General features: G+C 33.0%; 1 long non-coding RNA gene across 1 annotated transcript in view; it reads right to left on the bottom strand.

The window, feature by feature from the left end:
• Positions 1-4,407: 4,407 nt before the first annotated feature.
• Positions 4,408-18,795, bottom strand: part of LOC110803412 (uncharacterized) — a 34,737-nt gene continuing 20,349 nt past the window's right edge. The window contains exon 4 of the long non-coding RNA XR_002537448.2: positions 4,408-4,788. This is a non-coding gene — a long non-coding RNA (uncharacterized lncRNA). The remainder of the gene's footprint in view (positions 4,789-18,795) is intronic.

Here is an 18,795-nt window from a genome sequence, read left to right as displayed (position 1 = left end):
TTTTTACGCCGCCTTTTAATATATTAGTATAGATCAATACCTATTAATATAGAATACATAACCATCAATATAAAACTACTTTCTTATCAACTTAGATTGACTTATCCCCCAATGTCCAGAATGATCGTAATCTGGTGAGAGAGGAACTTCATGTAAGGTGGCAGGCTCCTCCAATGGGATGGTTCACTCTGAACTCTGATGGAGCTGCAAAAGGGTGCCCTGGTCTGGCAGGAGAAGGAGGTATAGTACGTGATCATAGAGGCTTTTTCCAGACGGCTTACTCCATCAAACTAGGAGTATGTACTGCCTTTCGAGCTGAAATAAGGGCAGTAGCGTATGGTATAGACTGTGCTTGGAGAATCGGGATTCGGAAGCTGATAGTCCAAATTGACAGTCTATCTGGTATCCTTGCTCTTAAGAGCATGGAACCGTATGGTGGGGTTTGTGTGCACATCATTAATCACTGCCGTACTCTTTTGAATAAACAGGAATGGGAAGTTGTACTGGTTCATTGCTATAGGGAGGGGAATCGGGCTGCCGATTGGCTTGCAAATAAGGGTGTTGGCCAAGCCAACAAGGTGGATGTTATAGAAGACCCTCCCCCGGAGCTAAGGCGGATTATAGCTGAGGACATTCGTGGAGTGGAGTTACCGCCCTTGCTAATTGTAGTTTACTGTTTTTTTTTCTTCTGTTGGTTCATTAACTTTTTGTTCTTTGCTTCTGTAAGTCTTTCCTTTCATATGCATCAAAAAAAAGATGGACTTATCCCCCAAAAACCTTAGACTGACTTTAAACAGTAAGGTCATGTCCTCCTTGCTTTTATTTTATTTATTTTTATTTTTACTTTACTAAAAACTATTACCGACTGTAACAAAACTTCTGGGCTACCTCGCACAAACCCTCCACCCAAAGGCCCATTACTTTCAAGTTGTACAGTTAAAATGTCTAAATTGAAGTAGTACACAACTATGGAGTTACATGCAGCATTTACCACCTAAATTTGTAATTTTTCCCAAAGTTAAATTAATACATTAGAAATTCACCATTTTTATCTTAATAACTAAGGAGGAAAATAAAGTAATGCTACACAAATCAATGTTCAAAAAGCAATCAACTAAGTGTCACCAAATAAATTTATATAATCAAACAGTCAAATCAGCTAACAAAAGTTAAACTCTACATTTATAGTTACCAGACAGTAAACCGCTAATGCAAACAGTAAACCGCTAAACTCTACATTCTAGTTACCAGACAGCGCCTGTATGTAGTAGTATAAAATGAATAAAACAAGACCAAGCATTTCTTTACCTTTCCACACAAAAAAATAATACAAACTTTTGTATAAGGCGGTCTCACAGAAAAGACCGCATTGTTGGCAACCAAGATGCCAACTAAGCGCTGATGTCAGCTGAGAACTTTTAATAAATAAATATAAATACATATTTTTCATTATTTTTCATTTCATTTCATTTTCAACCCTAATTTCTCCTCTCCCTCTCTCTCCTCCCTCAACCTCTCCGCCCCTCCCTCTCCTCAAAATCTCCGCCGCCGTCGGTCATCCTCGCCTCTTCTCACTCTCCACAAATATCCGCCGCCGTCGTTCATCCTCGCCGCTTCTCACTCTCCTCAAATCGCCGCCTTTCTCTCCACTTCAATGGTTGTAGGTTTTAGGCCACCGCAAGATCCACCGCGCCATTCTGATTTTTGATCTCGTCGGCGCTGCTCGTAAAGATTCGACAAGGAGGAGAACGGCGAAGGAAGGAGAGGAAGGCGGAGAGCAGAGGCGCCGATTCACCTCCTCACAAAGTTGCGGCGATTCGTTGTGGTCTTGGATTCGGCCTCGACGTTATCGCGGTGGCTGCAACGGCGAACGAAGGAGATGCAGCGGCGAAGGAAGGAGATCGTGTGACTTGGATTTATGGTCGATGTTCGATTGATTTTTCAATCGATTTAGGTTTTTGACTTTTTAGGCCTTGTCGCCGCTCTAATTGAGAAACAAATCGAAGGCGTTTATTCCGTCGATGAAGGCCAGATCTAGTTGATACATGTTTGAATAAAATTGTTTTGCTTTGCTTTGATTTCAATTTTGTTTGATCATTCAAATGTTAATCGAATTGTTTTGTGGTTTGATTTTGGTTTCGATTTTGTGTTTTGATTTAATTTGATTGTGTGGTTACATATGCGTAGGCGAGGCTTCTTCGTTGGAGATGAGCTAGTGGAGGTCAAGGACGAGGAGGCGGAGGCGGAGTATTCGATGGCGGTGATAGTGGAGGCCTTCGCTGCTGCCGGTGAAGATTTGAGGAGAAATTAGGTCAACTCTTGCGACAGAATCGCTGCAGACTGCAGATTTTAGTTGTTTTAGTTTCGTTTTAGTTCAGAATCGTAATATTTTAGTTACACTTTTTTTGTATTTAGTTAAGAATAATTATGTTTTAGTTTTAATTATAATTCTGAAATAATGGTCTCTTAGTGGAATTACTGGACTGATTTTCTATGTTTTAGTTATGATTTTTAAGTTTTAGTCACGATTTTTTTGGTTTTAGTTAAGGTTTTTTGAGCTTTAGTTACGTATTTTTGACTTTCTATTCAGGGCTTTAGTTATGATTTTTTGAGTTTTAGTTATTATTTTACCAGTTTAAGTTACGATTTTCTTGGTTTTAGTTAAGATTTTTTGAGTTTTAGTTATGTATTTTTGAGGTTCAGATAACGAATTTCAGAGTTTTAGTTAAGATACAAAATTTTAAGCATTGAAACCAATTAGTTAAGCAATTGAATCAATTAGTTAAAAAATTAAACTAATAAGTTAAGTTTCGAAACCAATTAGTTAAACAATGTAATAAATTAGTTAAGTAACGTAACATATTAGTTAAACCATGCAACTGATTAGTGAAGTACTGAAACCAATTAGTGAAACACTGGAAGCAATTAGTTATGCAATAGATTTAATTAAGTTAATTAACCACTGGAACTAATTATAGTTAAGTTTGAGATTCAATTAGTTAAGTAACGAAACTAATTAGTGAAGCAATGAACCAATTAGTTAAGCAATGAACCAATTAGTTAAGCACTGAAACCAATTAGTTAAGCAATGGAATCAATTAGTTAAGCATTGCAACTAATTAGTTAAAATTTTATGAGTTTTAGTTAATAATAAGTTTGTTTAAAATTAATAACTATTCGACTCATAAGTTTAACTATTTGTTTTTTTTTTGACATAGGCTCAATTTAACATAAATAAAAGAATTTTACAAACTAAACAATTAAACTAAGGCCTTTATAGACCATTACAAGTACTACGAAACAAACTAAAAATAAATGCCTAACAGCTGCAAGGGAAGCCGGCTCTTCCCGTGGCGGTCCTTGATTGTCAAAACCTTGTTTACACCACCAACAAGGTGTTATTGTGCCAAGATCACTCATGGTAGTTTTATTCTTTTAACTATTTGTTTTTATACCTTAACTATTTTGTTATTCAATTAGTTATGATTTTATTACTTTTAGTTATGTTTTACACTAGTTTAGTTAGTACCCCAAAAAAATTGAAAATTTTAATTTCGAAAAAAAAAATTGAAATCGAAAAAAAAATTTAAGCCTGAAATACAATTAGTTAAGCCTGAAATACAATTAGTTAAGCTTAAAGTCCAATTAGTTAAGCCTGAAGTCCAATTAGTTAAGCCTGAAAATCCAATTAGTTAAGCCTGGAGAATAAAAATCAAAAAAAAATTTCAAATTTTTTTTAAAAAAAAACTTTGAATAAAAAATAATAATTTAAGCCTGAAATCAAATTAGTTAAGTCTGAAATCCAATTAGTTAAGCTTGAAGTCTAATTAGTTAAGTCTGAAGTACAATTAGTTAAGCCTGAAAAAAAAATAAAAAAAATAAAAATCCAAAAATTTTTTGAATTTTTTTTTGAAAAATTTACATGCTGACGTCAGCACATGCGCCAACGGGGCTGCCATCAAGACTGCCAACAAGGCGGTCTTTCCTGTGAGACGGTCTCACACAAAAATTTCTCAAAAAATAAAAACATATACGAGAATAAGCATGAAAGCAAGTTAAGTCATAACTATCACAAATTCACAATTCAAAACATGATTGCAAAAGAGATGGCTTATTAGACCCGATTGAAATGTATTTGAACTTATAACCATGAAACTTATTTTTCAAGCGAAGAGAACGCAAGTATACACAAAAAATATCACAATTTCGTGAATCCTAACACTTATAAAGCTTCATACTTTGATTACTATTCACCCAATAGTGTATATACGTGCATGCCCCTCATTTCCTTCTTTGTTTTATTTTGTCTTATTCTTAACAATAGAGCATTTACGGTTTCACCCTTCCATTGCTACAAAATATTTTGTTTTCTTTGGGTATAATTTCCTATATATTGTACCTTCGAACTATCAATTAAAACGCATATGGTTTCTATTTCCTGTTACATGTAAATCCAACATCTAACTTTAACATATCTTTTCTAGCATTTACCATAAATTATAAGTTCCTAGCTTTTAAGTAACATTTTTACAAAAATAATTTTGTATACCTTGAGGGATCGTGCGCGCTAGCTCACGATCCAACAACTAGTCAAAACAAAAGTCCAAGTTTTACATTGACGGCTTGTTTCCTCTGAAAAAATTGCTCCTTACAACAGGAAAAGAAATGCCTCCAACTTGAAATGACCAGAAAGTCCACTTGAACTTTTACATAATTTCTTGACTTGGAAACATTTATGCACAACACCTTGCTCTCCGTCTCTACTTCAAGCAATTAGAAGGTTCAAACCTGCTAAGACAATATTTTCAAAATTGATATACGTATTTAATTGGAGTATCATTGTTTATTAAAACATAGATATTTCTTTTTTGACATGTTATTGCTTTTTAGTGAAATTGGTTGTACTCATTCCTGTTCCTTTTCCTCATTATTCCATATTAAACGCCCCCTTAATATGTCGTGTGAAAAAAATTAACAAATGAACTAAGATTAACAATCATTATATATGCTACGATTCTTGGTAGCAATTGAAACAACATCCCTCCTAGCTTCTTTTCTCCTCACCTTATTTTCATTTATTTCAAGGCTAATAAAATCTCTGCCTTACTTTAACTTATTTTAGGTCTTAGGTAAGTTCATGACTAACAGAATACTTCAGAAAAGCTAAAATAAAATAAGTAAAATGTAAGTGAAGAACGTCCTACCTTACTACAGCCAAAATAAGCATGGTGACTCAATGAGATAGTTAATAGTTAACCCTAGAAACTTACGCTTTTATTTATAGACGCTTCAGTATATTAATTGAATACCATATGCTCTCTTTTTTTTTAAAGAGAGAACAATGCATGATTTCACATCTCCTCAATGAGAAACTTGTCATACTATGCAATTTGTGAATACATTAATTGGGGTAACAAATTGACGCAGACCCTTTTGGATTAATTTGGCATATTATTTTTTCGGTAAAAAGATAAATTTGACATATTATGCTATTATCTTACATTTTTGATAAATGTTGTTCACGCCAAGAAATCAACAGGGGACCAAACCCTGCCCGACACATTTTTGATAAATTTTGTGGAACACCAACAAATCAAAAGGGGAACAAACACTACCCGACGCCGCATAAGTTTGCACTCTCTTATGGAGTTTTGGGCATAACAGACTTGATCAGCAAAAGACATGTACTCCAATAGGTTCAAATATTCGGGTACCAATCCGAAAATACTTTATTTGTTGGATATTTGACGAACTTATAATACAAAATCTATATAGCGGAGAACTAAGTTTCCATGGTATGTTCAACAAAAGCTCTTCTTTCTCCATCTCCTAAGCCATCATCATAGAAAAGGTTAGGGACTAGACCTGGTTATTGAATAAGGTAGCTCGTTGGGTAAAGAGTTAGGGTCAATGGAAAAGGATTTTTATTGGAGGCAAACCATATGAAAACTACACACACAAAAAACCATGATAGCCATCTTACATACTTCAACTCACTAACTCCATTATGAATATCCCAAAGTTGCCTATGAACCATATGAAACTACACAAGAGCCATGAACTATCACCACAACTAACGGCTGCCCCATTGTTCTCAAAGTCTAAGCAAACACCGGGTTCTGCAACCAAACCTTACAGACCAACAAATCAAATACACACAACAACCGGAATTCACATAGCTTAGCGTCGCATTTATTAAAGACGAACACATTAACAAGTCAAAGGTTTGACCTTTGACCCCACAGACACGACACAATATGCCAAAGAATATGGCATAATAATTGTTTTTTTTAAAACCGATTAGGTGATAACCTGTCCTAAATATATGTGAGACATTTTGCCACTTCAAGACACATTCTAAAATATTTCAACAACACAAGAAAAAGATAAACTAAACAGCTAAACTCCAATAACAAATGTTACCACTTTACATCCTAACATATTCCACGAAGCAAAAAATCAGTCATAGATCAGAATTTAAACTCGGAACCTCATCAAACCCAAACGCAGGCCAAATATAAAGTTCAATATAAACCCGAAACAACATGAGTCATGTCATTCATGAGCACCCAAAATATATCTTCCTTTTTCTTTTCTTTATTATACAAGACCCTAGGAGGCTACAACTATTACAAAAAGCATAGAACTATTTATTATTTTTTGTATGTGCATTTACTATAATACCACATTGCTCTTCCATTACTCGGTCATTAATCATCAAAACAATAAACCAAAAGAAGCCATGAGGTGGTGTTCACTTACCCATTTCTTATCTTACTGCCAAGAACTTATCTAATCTTTACATTCTAACATAAGAAAAAAGTGGCTTATCTTATCTGAACTTGTCAATTCTTTTCTTATCTATACCTAGTATTTAAAAACCCACACCATAAACACAACTATGCCACATGTCATTCTCCTTCCTTATTTTTTTAATGTCACATGTCACTCTCTACACTCATAGTGCCACATGTCATTCTCCTTTCATAATTTTTTGGTTTAGACTTAAAGGAACTAGCTTTTAAGCCCGTTCATAGAACGGGCAGTTGTATAGTGGTTGTTCAGATGTCTTTTGAAGTTTTAATTAGTGAGTACTTGTGATTTTTGGTAATATATTAATTAAATAGAGGTGTAATTTGAAGCTTGGAAAAATATTAAAATTATATGTTGAATAAATATTGGATGTTAAAAGGGTAAAGTGGAAGAGACTAATGAGTATATTAGACTATTAATAACTTGATGTTGAATAAGGAAAATTGAGTGGAAGAGGCATTAGAAGTTGTAAATCATAAAAACAATAAAGAAAATTTGGAAAAAAAAGGGCGGATGAAATGAGAGATGCCACATGGCTTCTAATAACTTATGTGTTCCTTTTTATAGACTAGGTATATATTAAATAATTAAAAACACGGAGTAAATCAAGCCATAATCATTTTTTGCCAAGGAAACGTCAATCTGCTCGACTTCCACAACTGCTTCATCTTCAATCTTTTATACTCCATATATAATTTCCTTAAACTTCACCATTGGTAATCAATTAAAAGCCTTTATCTATACCTAATATTTAAAAACTGTAACCTCATCAATCTACCTTTTTTTCTACATTTTTATCATTATAATAGAGAAAATTCAAAAGACACCCTTATTAAAATAAATAAATTAATTAAATAAATAAACAACTCAAAAGACACACATAACAAAAACATACAATAAATAATCATAACTTAATAAACTAACTTAAATTATATTAATCAACCAATATTCCATGACAATAACAATAACAATAACAATAACAATAAACACTAATACTTACTTTGTATAAGTTAATAGTCTTTTTAAATTCTTAACTACAAAAAAGAGAAAACTAAACATCTAACCAAAATAAGCCATCAACCTCTCATCTTCCTTGCACTCCTTAATGAATTGAACTGTCAACTATTTCATCATATCACCACACCATCAACTCCATATCATCATCATTTTCAACAAAATAATATCATCATACATTTTCCCGTGGTATGTGTGCGTGTTTTATGTTATGTGTCGCGTGTATCTTCTTTAATTTTCTATGGCCAAATCTCAAATTTCGCCAATGTTTATTATGATTATTTTAATCATCATTTTTTTTTATCATAGATATTATAGTGTACGTATATTATCACGGTTGTTGATTGTTTTCTCTAAATATTATTTAGATTAATTTAGTAATAACCTTAAATGTTATTTATTTATATATTTATATCTTACAATAAACAAAATTTATGAATTTACATAAATAATTTAAAATTTCATAACACCTAAAATTTGTTGTATGTCGAGCAATGTAAGTTATTTTAACATTTTATAAATTGCTCTCGTGCATTGCACGGGCCAAATTGCTAGTTCTATATTATTAGCCTTGACTTATTGAACAATATTGCTTTTGGCCCTTATTGAAACTTATTACACCTCATCGAAACTTATAAAACGTAACTTCTTTTTATAAACCTTATATCTTATCTAAACTTATTAGCTTGTATTTATGTTATCTAAACTTATTAGCCCTTATGTAATCTTACATGAACTTTATAAGCCTTATATTGTCGAACTTGGTAGTTTAATAACCATTAGGATAAAACATCAATGTATTATTTAGTAAAAATTGTTTGAAGAACTAAAAATCAGATCTACTGGTACAAATCTATATAACTTTGATCCATCAAAAGCCATCAAATGCTCCCCAATTACAATTTATTTCTCAAAAGAACAATCTCACATTCTCACATTCAACAAACAGTCTCTCATCATTAAGACTCACAATCCAACAAAATGATAACCATACAAATATACTGAGCTTGGTGCCTTACATTACTCCCAACCGGCCAAACGTAGCTTCATTTAAACCGAGCCTTCAAAAATTTACTCCAAGTATGCTTTCAATATGAGACTTTCATAAACCGCATAATATACACGACCAGTAAACCTCAAAAATTAAAAAACTCCCCTTCCTTTACATAGGAAACGTAGGCATCAAAAACTACTCTCCACACTTTATTGTCAAAATCACTTTCCTCCGTCAGTCAACCTCGATCCTTATATCCACAAGAACAAAACCAAGATTTTTTCACTCGCTTCCAAAATACAACTTCCAACAGAACACATAATAAAAATGATCTATAGCCCTTAAAACTTAGACAATCCTTCCGTCAGAACAAGATTCAAACAGTTAGAAAAGAAACTGTAATCAGATTATTGTACAAATTTCTATAACTAATTCAAAAGGCAATCAAAGTTTCCAAAGCTTATCCCACATTGAGTCATCACCTCCAAAAGATCCACAAATCAAACACCATGATAATCATCAAAAGACAGTGAGATTGGTTAATAATAGTTGCTTAATAGAATAAAGTCTCCGGAAATTTACTTTAAGTATGCTTTCAATAAAAGGCTTCCATAAACCGCATAACATATACAACCCCTAGAACCTCAAAGATTAAACACTCTTCTCTTCTCTTAACTTGGAAAACTTAGCCATCAAAAACACCACCAACCACACTTTGTTGTCAAATACTGAAAATCACTTTCCTTCTATGTTACTGAGACAGTCGTGTCTGACAAGGTGTCGGAGTATCTGACACTCCAATCCAAATATTTGTACATTCCGACGCAGTCAAAGGAGTGACTTGACTTGTGTTTTAGACACGGCTCCCATACGAAGTCTCCGATAAAACATTACACGGTTTACACATAAAATAAAAATGAATTATTTTTTCAAAGTAAACATAAAAAATAAAGAAAAAGATAATAAATTAATAAGAATTAGAGTTCTTTAATAAAAAAACATATAAAAAGAAGAAAGGAAATTGTGGCACAAACCCACGTGAATATTGGCAAAAAGTAGTCACGTGGATTTGTTTCCCTTTCCTGATTTCCACCCTACTTATTTTTAAAAAAATAAAAGAAAAATCAAAGGCCCACCAGCAAAAGGCAGCAAACATAAACGCGTTAATGGAAGGAGAAAGCAGGACGACGCAACAGCCACGGCTGAATCTGAAGCATTAATCAATGAAAACAAGAATTGATAAGTGCTTTCATCTCGTTTTTTCTTCTACAACAAAAGCCCCAACATATTTTTTCTTCTTTCGCTTTCCCGCACCTTCAATTGCTAGAGCTAGGGTTTCAAATTTGTGACCTCGATACTTGATTTCGGATTCTTTTCCGACACCGGTTTCGACACTTCCCCCGAGTCGGGTCGTGTTGACACCGACACCCTCCTTCAACCAGAGTGTCAGGGTAACATAGCTTTCCTTCATTACTTAACATCGATCTTCTAAAATTATAACCATAGAAGATTTAAGATTACTCCCACTACGCTTCAAAAATAGAACTTTCCATGAACTACATACTCATCACTATCTCTAAGACCTCAAAAGTAGCTATTCACTACAGAAAAAATCTCCAGTTAAATCAAGTTTCAAACAGTAAGACAAGAAACCATCAGTAAACCCAATTTGTTAATAAAATCAATCCAAGAATTAAAGGTCAGATTTCATTGTACAAATTTCCATGTCTGCCTTTTGAAACATTAAAAGGCAGTCAAATATTCCCCAATCACAGTTTAATTCTCAATTAAACAATATCGCATTGAGTCAACACCTCTCATCATTAGGACCCACAAATTAAACACAAGTATAACCATCACAACATAATGAACTTGGTTAATTATATTAACCCCAAAAGTTGATTACTATAAACCAAGTCTTCATAAATTCATTCAAAGTATGCTTTCATAACACTTTCCTTAAACACAAAATAAACACAACCACTAGAACCTCAAAAAAAAAACCGGTATCTTCTCTTCAATAAGAAAATTTAGCCATAAAAAACTCGCTACCACACTTTGTTGTCAAAATTACTATCCTCCATTATCATTGATCTTTTAAATAGAGCTTTCCATACACCACATATCTCTAGGCCTTCAAAACTAGCTAGCCCCGAGATTCAAACAGATAGATAAGAAACCATTAGTAAAGAATCCTCTCTTTAGTAAAACCAGTTTTATGGACTAAGAATCAGATTATTGTACAAATATTTTTAACTAACTTAAATCCATAACAATGAAGTTGAACACTTCAATAATCAGCAGTTTATTCTCAACAGAACAATCTCCACATTGAGTAACATATATTGTCATTAAGACCTAAAAATCAAACACAAGGATAACCATAAACCATCAAAACATACTGAACTTAGCTCCTTATCCAGGCATGCTTTTAATATAGGACTTTCCGTAAATCACATAATAAACACAAACACTAAAACCTCAAAATATAACACTTATTTCTCTTCACTCAGAAAACTTAGGCATAAAAAACTCCACTACAGCTCTATGTTGTCAAAATCACTTCCTCCGTTAGTCAACATTTGTGCTCTCAATAACCAACGGACCATTCAAGATTACTCTCACTAAGCTTCCAAAATAGAACTTTCCATAAACCACATAATAAATACCATCTCTAGGCCAGCAAAAATAGTTATTCACTTAAATAGGTTCTGTAGTTTAACTTTTTTCCACCCCCAAAACAGTTGGATAAGAAAGCATTAGTATAAAATCCTTTTCTAAGTAAAATCAGGTCTAAGGACACAATAACAAACTTTAAGCCATCAAAATGAAGTCAAATATTCCCTAACCACAGGTTATTCAAAACAGAACAATCCCACATGAGTTAACAACTCTCATCACTAAGACCATAAAATCAAATACCATGATAACATTTGAAACATATATTGATATATAAGTTGGTTCTTTGTATTACTCCAAAAAACACTTAATTTAGACTAAGCCTTCTCAAATTTACTTCAAGTATGCTTTCATTTATAAGACTACCATAAACCGCATACATAAATACAACCATAGAACCGCAAAAATAAAACACTCTCTTCTCTTCACTAAGAAACATGGCTTCAAAAACTCCCGACACACATTATTGTAAAAATCACTTTCCTGTGACAGAAAATATCAATCCTCTTAATAAAAACCATCAGGACACATTCAAGATTCCTCTCGTTAGGAATACAAAATAGAACTTTCAATAAACCAAATAATGAACACATCTTCAGGACCTCAAAAACAGCTAAATATGTACTAGTACTATTCAATCAAAACATGTTTCAAACAGTTACATAAAAAATCATTAGTAAAATATCACTATTAGGCAAATTGTTTTGAAGAACTTAAAATCAGATTTAATTGTAGAACGCACTATAACTAATTTAAATCCATTAAAAAGTAGTTTAACATTCCCCAGTCACAGTTTATTTCTCAACAGAACAATTCCCCATTGAGTTAATCATTAAGACCCGCAAATCAAACACCACGATAACCATCTAAACATAGTGAAATAGGATCCTTGTAATATTCCCCGAATTCAAACTAAGCCTTCACAAACTACCTCCAAGTATGCTTTCCATGTAAGATTCACCATAAACTGCATAATAAATACAACCTCTCTATCCAAAAAATAAAACAGCTCTTCTACTCACTAAGAAAACCAAGGCATCAAAAACTCCCCTACCACCCTATGTTGTCAAAATCACTTTCCTCCGTCCGGCAACATCGAACCTCTTAATAATAACCACCGGAACATTAAAAATACTCCCACTACTCTTCCAAAACAGAACTTTTCAAAAAGCACATAATAAAAACTATCACTAGAACCTCAATATAAGCAATTGACTTATAAAATATCTACCGTCGAACCAAGTTTCTAACAGTTAGATAGGAAACCATTTTGGAAAACTAAAAAGTAAAAACTAAAAATCAGATATAATAGTACAAATCTCTATAGCTAAATTTAATCCATACAAGGAGTCAAATATTACCTAATCATAGTTAACCCCTCAACAAATAGATCCTACATTAAGTAAACACCTCTCATCATCAAGACCCACAAGTAAAAGACGATGATAACAATAAAAAATAATGAACTTTGTTCCTAAAGAAATTCTTAAATAAAGGCATAAAGCCTTCACGGATTTACTCCTAGTAGGTTTCAATAAAAAAAACTTACAACAAACCCAATAACAAGTATGACCACTAAAACCTCAAATATAAGACACTCTATTCTTCACTAAGACAACTTAGGCATCAAAAACTCCACACTACACTTGGTTGTCAATATCATTTTCCTCTACAAGTCAACATCAATCCTTTCAATAATAAAAAATCAGAACATTCAAGAATATCCTCACTAAGCTACCAAAATATAACTTTTCATAAACCTTCGACACAAACTCTATTCTCTAGGACCTTAATACTAGTTTCACTTGAAAAAATCTTCAGTCAGGTCACAACAAGTTATAAACATTCAGATAATTATATAAAAAATCAGTTTATTAGTAAAGTCAGTTTTATGAACTATAAGTAAGACCTAATCGTTCATATTTATATACCTATCAATAAACATTAAATAGGCAGTCAAATATTCTCCAATCACAGTTCAATTCTCAAAACAATCCAGCATTGAGTCAACTCCTTTAATCAGTAAGACTAGGACCCATAAATCAAACACAACGAGAACCATCAAAGCATTGTGACCTTTCCCTAAATTGAACCTTCTTTAATGAAGAAAGCTTAAATTAAACTACGCCTTCACAAATTTATTCAAAACACGCTTTTCGCTTTCAATGTAAGACTATCCATAAAGTGCATACAACACCTAAAACCTCCAAATCATACACTACACCTCTCTTCTTTTTACTAGAAATATTTAGTAATCAAAAACTTTGTAACATCACTGTTGTCAAAGTCACTTACCTCGACCAGTATACATTGTTCCTCTTTAAAATAAAACCATCAGAACATTTAAGATTCTCAATAAGCTTCCAAAATAGAACTTTTCATAAACCACAAAATAAACACTACTATAGGACCTCAAATAGGTGCCTTACGAAGAAAATTTATAACAAATTTGAAACAATTGGAGAAACCATTAGTGAAAAAACTAATTTTCTTAGAAAATCAGTTTTAGAGGACTCTATAAGTAACTTCAATCCAACAAAAGGAAGTCAAATGTTACCTAATCATAGGATATTCTAAACAATCCCACAATGAGTTGGTTCCGCATACTGTTGCTTAAATTATAAGGAGCACTAGGCCTTCACAAACTTACTCCAAGAGTCCTTTCAATATAAGACTTCCTATAAACCGCGTGATAATACAACCACAAAAACCTCAAAATCAAACACACTCTGTTCTTCACTCAAAACTTTAGGCATCATCAAATTTCTTTCGAGACGACACTGATGTCAAAATCACTTAACGTAATCAGTAAACACCATTCCTCTTAATAATAATCATCTAAACATTCAAGACTTTTCTCCTAAGCTTCCAGAAGAACTTTCCATAAACCACATGATAAATACTGTCCCTAGGGCCGGAAAAATAGCTATTCACTATTTTTTCTTTAAAATAAGTCAAACCAAATGCCAAACAGTTAGATAAGAAACCTTTAGTAAAAACATCCCGTTCTTAAAAACTTGGGATTAAGGTCTCTATAACTAACTTTAATACATCAAAACAAAGCAAAATATTCCCTAATAGCAGGTTCTCAACTGAATTATTCCACTTGTAGTTAACAACTCTCATTATCAAGACCTAAAAATCAAACACAATGCCCATAAAAAAAAGGTGAACTTGGTTCCTAAAACAACTCCCAAGGTAGCTAAATTTATCAAGCCTTCACGAATTTACTCCAAGGATGCTTTCAATATAAGACTTCAAATAAACCAAATTACAAATACTTCCACAAGAAGCTCAAATAAAAAGCACTCGGTTGTCGAAATTACCTTCCTCTACAAATCAAAATCACTTTCCTCTACAGGTCAACATCGGTCATCCAAGTAATAACCACGAGAACATTCAAGATCACTCTCACTAAGCTTCAAGAATATGACTGTCCAAAAACCACGTGATCAACATAATCGCTAGGACCTCAAATGTAGTTATGCTTAAAGAAGTCTTCAGTCAAACCAAGTCTTATGCACTAAAAGAAAGTAACACATACTATAGAAAAAAATAGTTTATCAGTAAATTTAGTTTTACGAACTAAAGGATAGACTAAATTTTACATACTTATATACCTAGTTGCCTACCTATAACCATCAAGAGGTAGAAAAAAAATTCAGCAATCACATTTTAAATTTTAATTGACTAATCCAGCATCGAGACAACTCCTTTAATAAGAAAGACCCATACATCAAACACAAGAACCACCAAAGCACAGTGAACTTGGTTCCTTATATTACTCCAAATACTGTTTAAATGAAACTAGGCCTACACAAATTAACTCCGAAGTACGCTTACAATAAAAGACTTTCCCTTCACTCATAACTTTAGGCACCATCAAATTTCCTATGAGCACGACACTGTCAAAATCACTTACCTTAGTCAGTAAACACCGTTCCTCCCAATAATAACCACCTGAAACATTCAAGACTTTTCTCCAAAGCTTCCAAAAGAACTTTCCATAAAGCACATGATAACAGTCTCTAGGCCCGGAAAAATAGCTATTCACTATTAAAAAAAATTGTCAAAACAAATTTCAAACAGTTGGATAAGAAATCATTAGTAAAAACATCCCCGTTCTTTAAAAAAATCGGTTTCAAGGACTCTATAACTAATTTTATAAATCAAAATAAAGTAAAATATTCTCTAGTAACTGGTTCTCAGCTGAACAACCCCACAAGTTTTCAACTCTCATCATCAAGACCCAAAAATCAAACACAACACTGCCCATAAAATCATGTTGAACAATATTCCTAAGACAAGTCCCAAAATTAGCTAAATTTATCAAGCCTTCACGAATTTACTCCAAAGAAGATTTCAATATAAGACATCAAATAAACCGAACTACAAATACTTCAACAAGAAGCTCAAATAAAAAGCACTCTCAATAAAACTTAGGCATCATAAGATCCACTACCACACTTGACGTCGAAATTACCTTCCTCTAAAAGTCAAATTAACTTTCCTCTATAGGTCAACATCAGTCATCTCAGTAATAACCATGAGAACATTCAAGATCAGTATCACTAAGCTTCAAGAATATAACTGTCCATAAGCCACATAATCAACACAATCCCTAGGATCTCAAAAGTAGTTACGCTTAAAAGTAGTCTATAGTCAAAAAAAGTTTCATATAGTCAGAGAAGTAACTAATAGTAAAAAATATATCAGACCGTTAGTAAAGTTAGTTTTACGAACTAAAGGTCAGACTTAATTTTACATACTTCTATACCTAGTTACCTACCTATAACCATCAAAAGGTAGTAAAAGATTTTACAACCACATTTCAAATCTAAATTGACTAAACCCGCATCGAGGCAACTACTATAATAAGTATGACCCACAGATCAAACAGAATGATAATCATCAAAACACACTGAATTTGGTTCCTACTCCAAATATTGTTTAAATGAAACTAGGCCTAGGCAAACTTACTCTTAAGCACACTTTCAATATAAGAGTTCCACAAACCGCATAATAATTACAACAACTAAAACCTCAAAATCAAACACCTTATGCTTTTTACTAAAATAATTTAGACATCACAAACTTTCCTACAACACTGTTGTCAAACTCACTTACCTAATTCAGTATTTCAGTAAACACCACTCCTTTCAATAATAACAATCAGAACATTTATAATATTTAGCACTAAATTTCGAAAATAGAATTTTCCATAAACCAAGTGATAAACAGTATCACTAGGCCCCGCAAATTAGCTATTCAATTAGAAAAATCCATTTGTCAAAAGTCTCAAAACAAATTTCAAACAGTTAGATAAGAAACCATTAATAAAAAAATAAAACCTTTCTTAGTAAAAATAAGTCTTAAGGGATCTCCATACCCCACTTTAATCCATTAAAATGGAGTGAAGTAATCCCTGATAATAGGTGATCCTCAACAGAATAATCCCATTGAGTTAACAAATCTCATCATTAAGGCCCCAAAACCAAACACAATGGCTACCATGAAAACATAGTTCCTAAAACAACTCCCAAAAGTAGCTAATTTAAATTTAGCCTTCACTACATTACTCCTAGCATGTTCCAATATTAGACACCCAACAAATCAAATTACAATACATCTACTGGAACCTCAAATATAAAGCACTCTCATCTTAACTACGAAAAGTTAAGCATCAAAAACTCCACTACCGCACTTGGTTGCTGAAGTCACTTCCACTACAAGTCTACGTCGATCCTCTAAATAGTAAGTTAGTAACCATAAAAACATTCAAGAATACTCTCACTAGGCTTCCAAAAGATAACTTTCCATAAACAACATAATCAACACAATAGGACCTCAAAAGTAGTTAGGGTAAAAAATTCTTTAGTCAAAAAATTTTCAAACAGTCAGAAAAGTAACTATAGTACAAAAAATCAGTCAGTTAGTCTTAAAACAAAAAAATTACAGTCTACACACCTACCTATAATTCTATAAACCATCAAACGCAGTCAAATACTGTAATTCTCAATTGAACAATCCAGCATTGAGTCAACTCCATTAATTAGTAAGACCCAAAACTCAAACAAAATGATAATCATCAAAATATAGTGGACTTGGTTCATTATACTATTCCAAGTGTTACTTAAATTAAACAGAGTACTAGGCCTTCGCAAACTTACTCCAAGTACACTTTCAAGATAAGACTTCCCATAAACCGCATGATAAATACAACCACTAAAACCTTAAATCAAACACACACCGCTCTTCGCTCAAATCTTTAGGCATCATCAAATTTCCTGGGAGGCTACGACACTGACATCAAAATCACTTGCCTCAATCAGTAAACACTGTTCCTCTCAATAATAACCATCTGAATATTCAAGACTTTTCTCTCAAACTTCCAAAACAACTTTCCATATCCACATGATAAATACTGTCCTAGGCCCAGAAAAGTAGCTATTCACTTTTTTCCCCTTAAATAGTCAAAAACAAATGCCACTCAGTTGGATAAGAAACGTTTAGTAAAAACATCACTTCTAAGAAGAAACAGTTTAAGACCCTACAAAACTTTAAAACAAAATAAAATCCCTAGTAAAAGGTTCTCAACTGAACAATCCCACATTTAGTTAACTCTCATCATCAAGACCCAAAAATCAAACACAGCGATGCCTATTCAAACTGGTGAACTTTGTTCCTAAAACAACTCCCAAGGTAGCTAATTTATCAAGCCTTCACGAATTACTACAAGGATGCTTTCAATATAAGACTTCAAATAAACCGAATTACAAATACTTCAACAAGAAGCTCAAATATAAAGCACTGTCAAGAAAACTTAGGCATCATAAGATCCACTACCACACTTGGTTGTCAAAATTACCGTGCTCTACAAGTTAAAATCACTTTCCTCTACAGGTCAGCCTCAAATGTAGTTATGCTTAAAGAAGCTTTAGTCAAAACAAGTTTTATGTAGTAAAAAAGTACCAAACTCCAATAATATGAAAGACCCACACATCAAAAACAATGATAACCATCAAGATAGAGGGAACTTGGTTCCTTATATTACGCCAAATATTGCTTATATGAAACTAGGCCTACACAAATTTACTCCGAATTACGCTTTCAATAAAAGGCTTTCCATAAACCGCATGATAAATACAACCACTATAACCTCAAAATCAACCATACTCTACACTTAACTCAAAACTTTAGGCATCATCAAATTTCCTATGACACTGTTGTTAAACTTGCTTTACCTAATTCAGCAAACACCATTCCTCTCGATAATAACCATCAGAACATTAATA

The sequence above is a fragment of the Spinacia oleracea genome, chromosome 6 (genome assembly GCF_020520425.1).
Source record: "Spinacia oleracea cultivar Varoflay chromosome 6, BTI_SOV_V1, whole genome shotgun sequence".
Taxonomy (NCBI): domain Eukaryota; kingdom Viridiplantae; phylum Streptophyta; class Magnoliopsida; order Caryophyllales; family Amaranthaceae; genus Spinacia; species Spinacia oleracea.
Note: the sequence above shows the minus strand (reverse complement) of the source record. Positions and strands in the feature narration are given on the sequence as shown.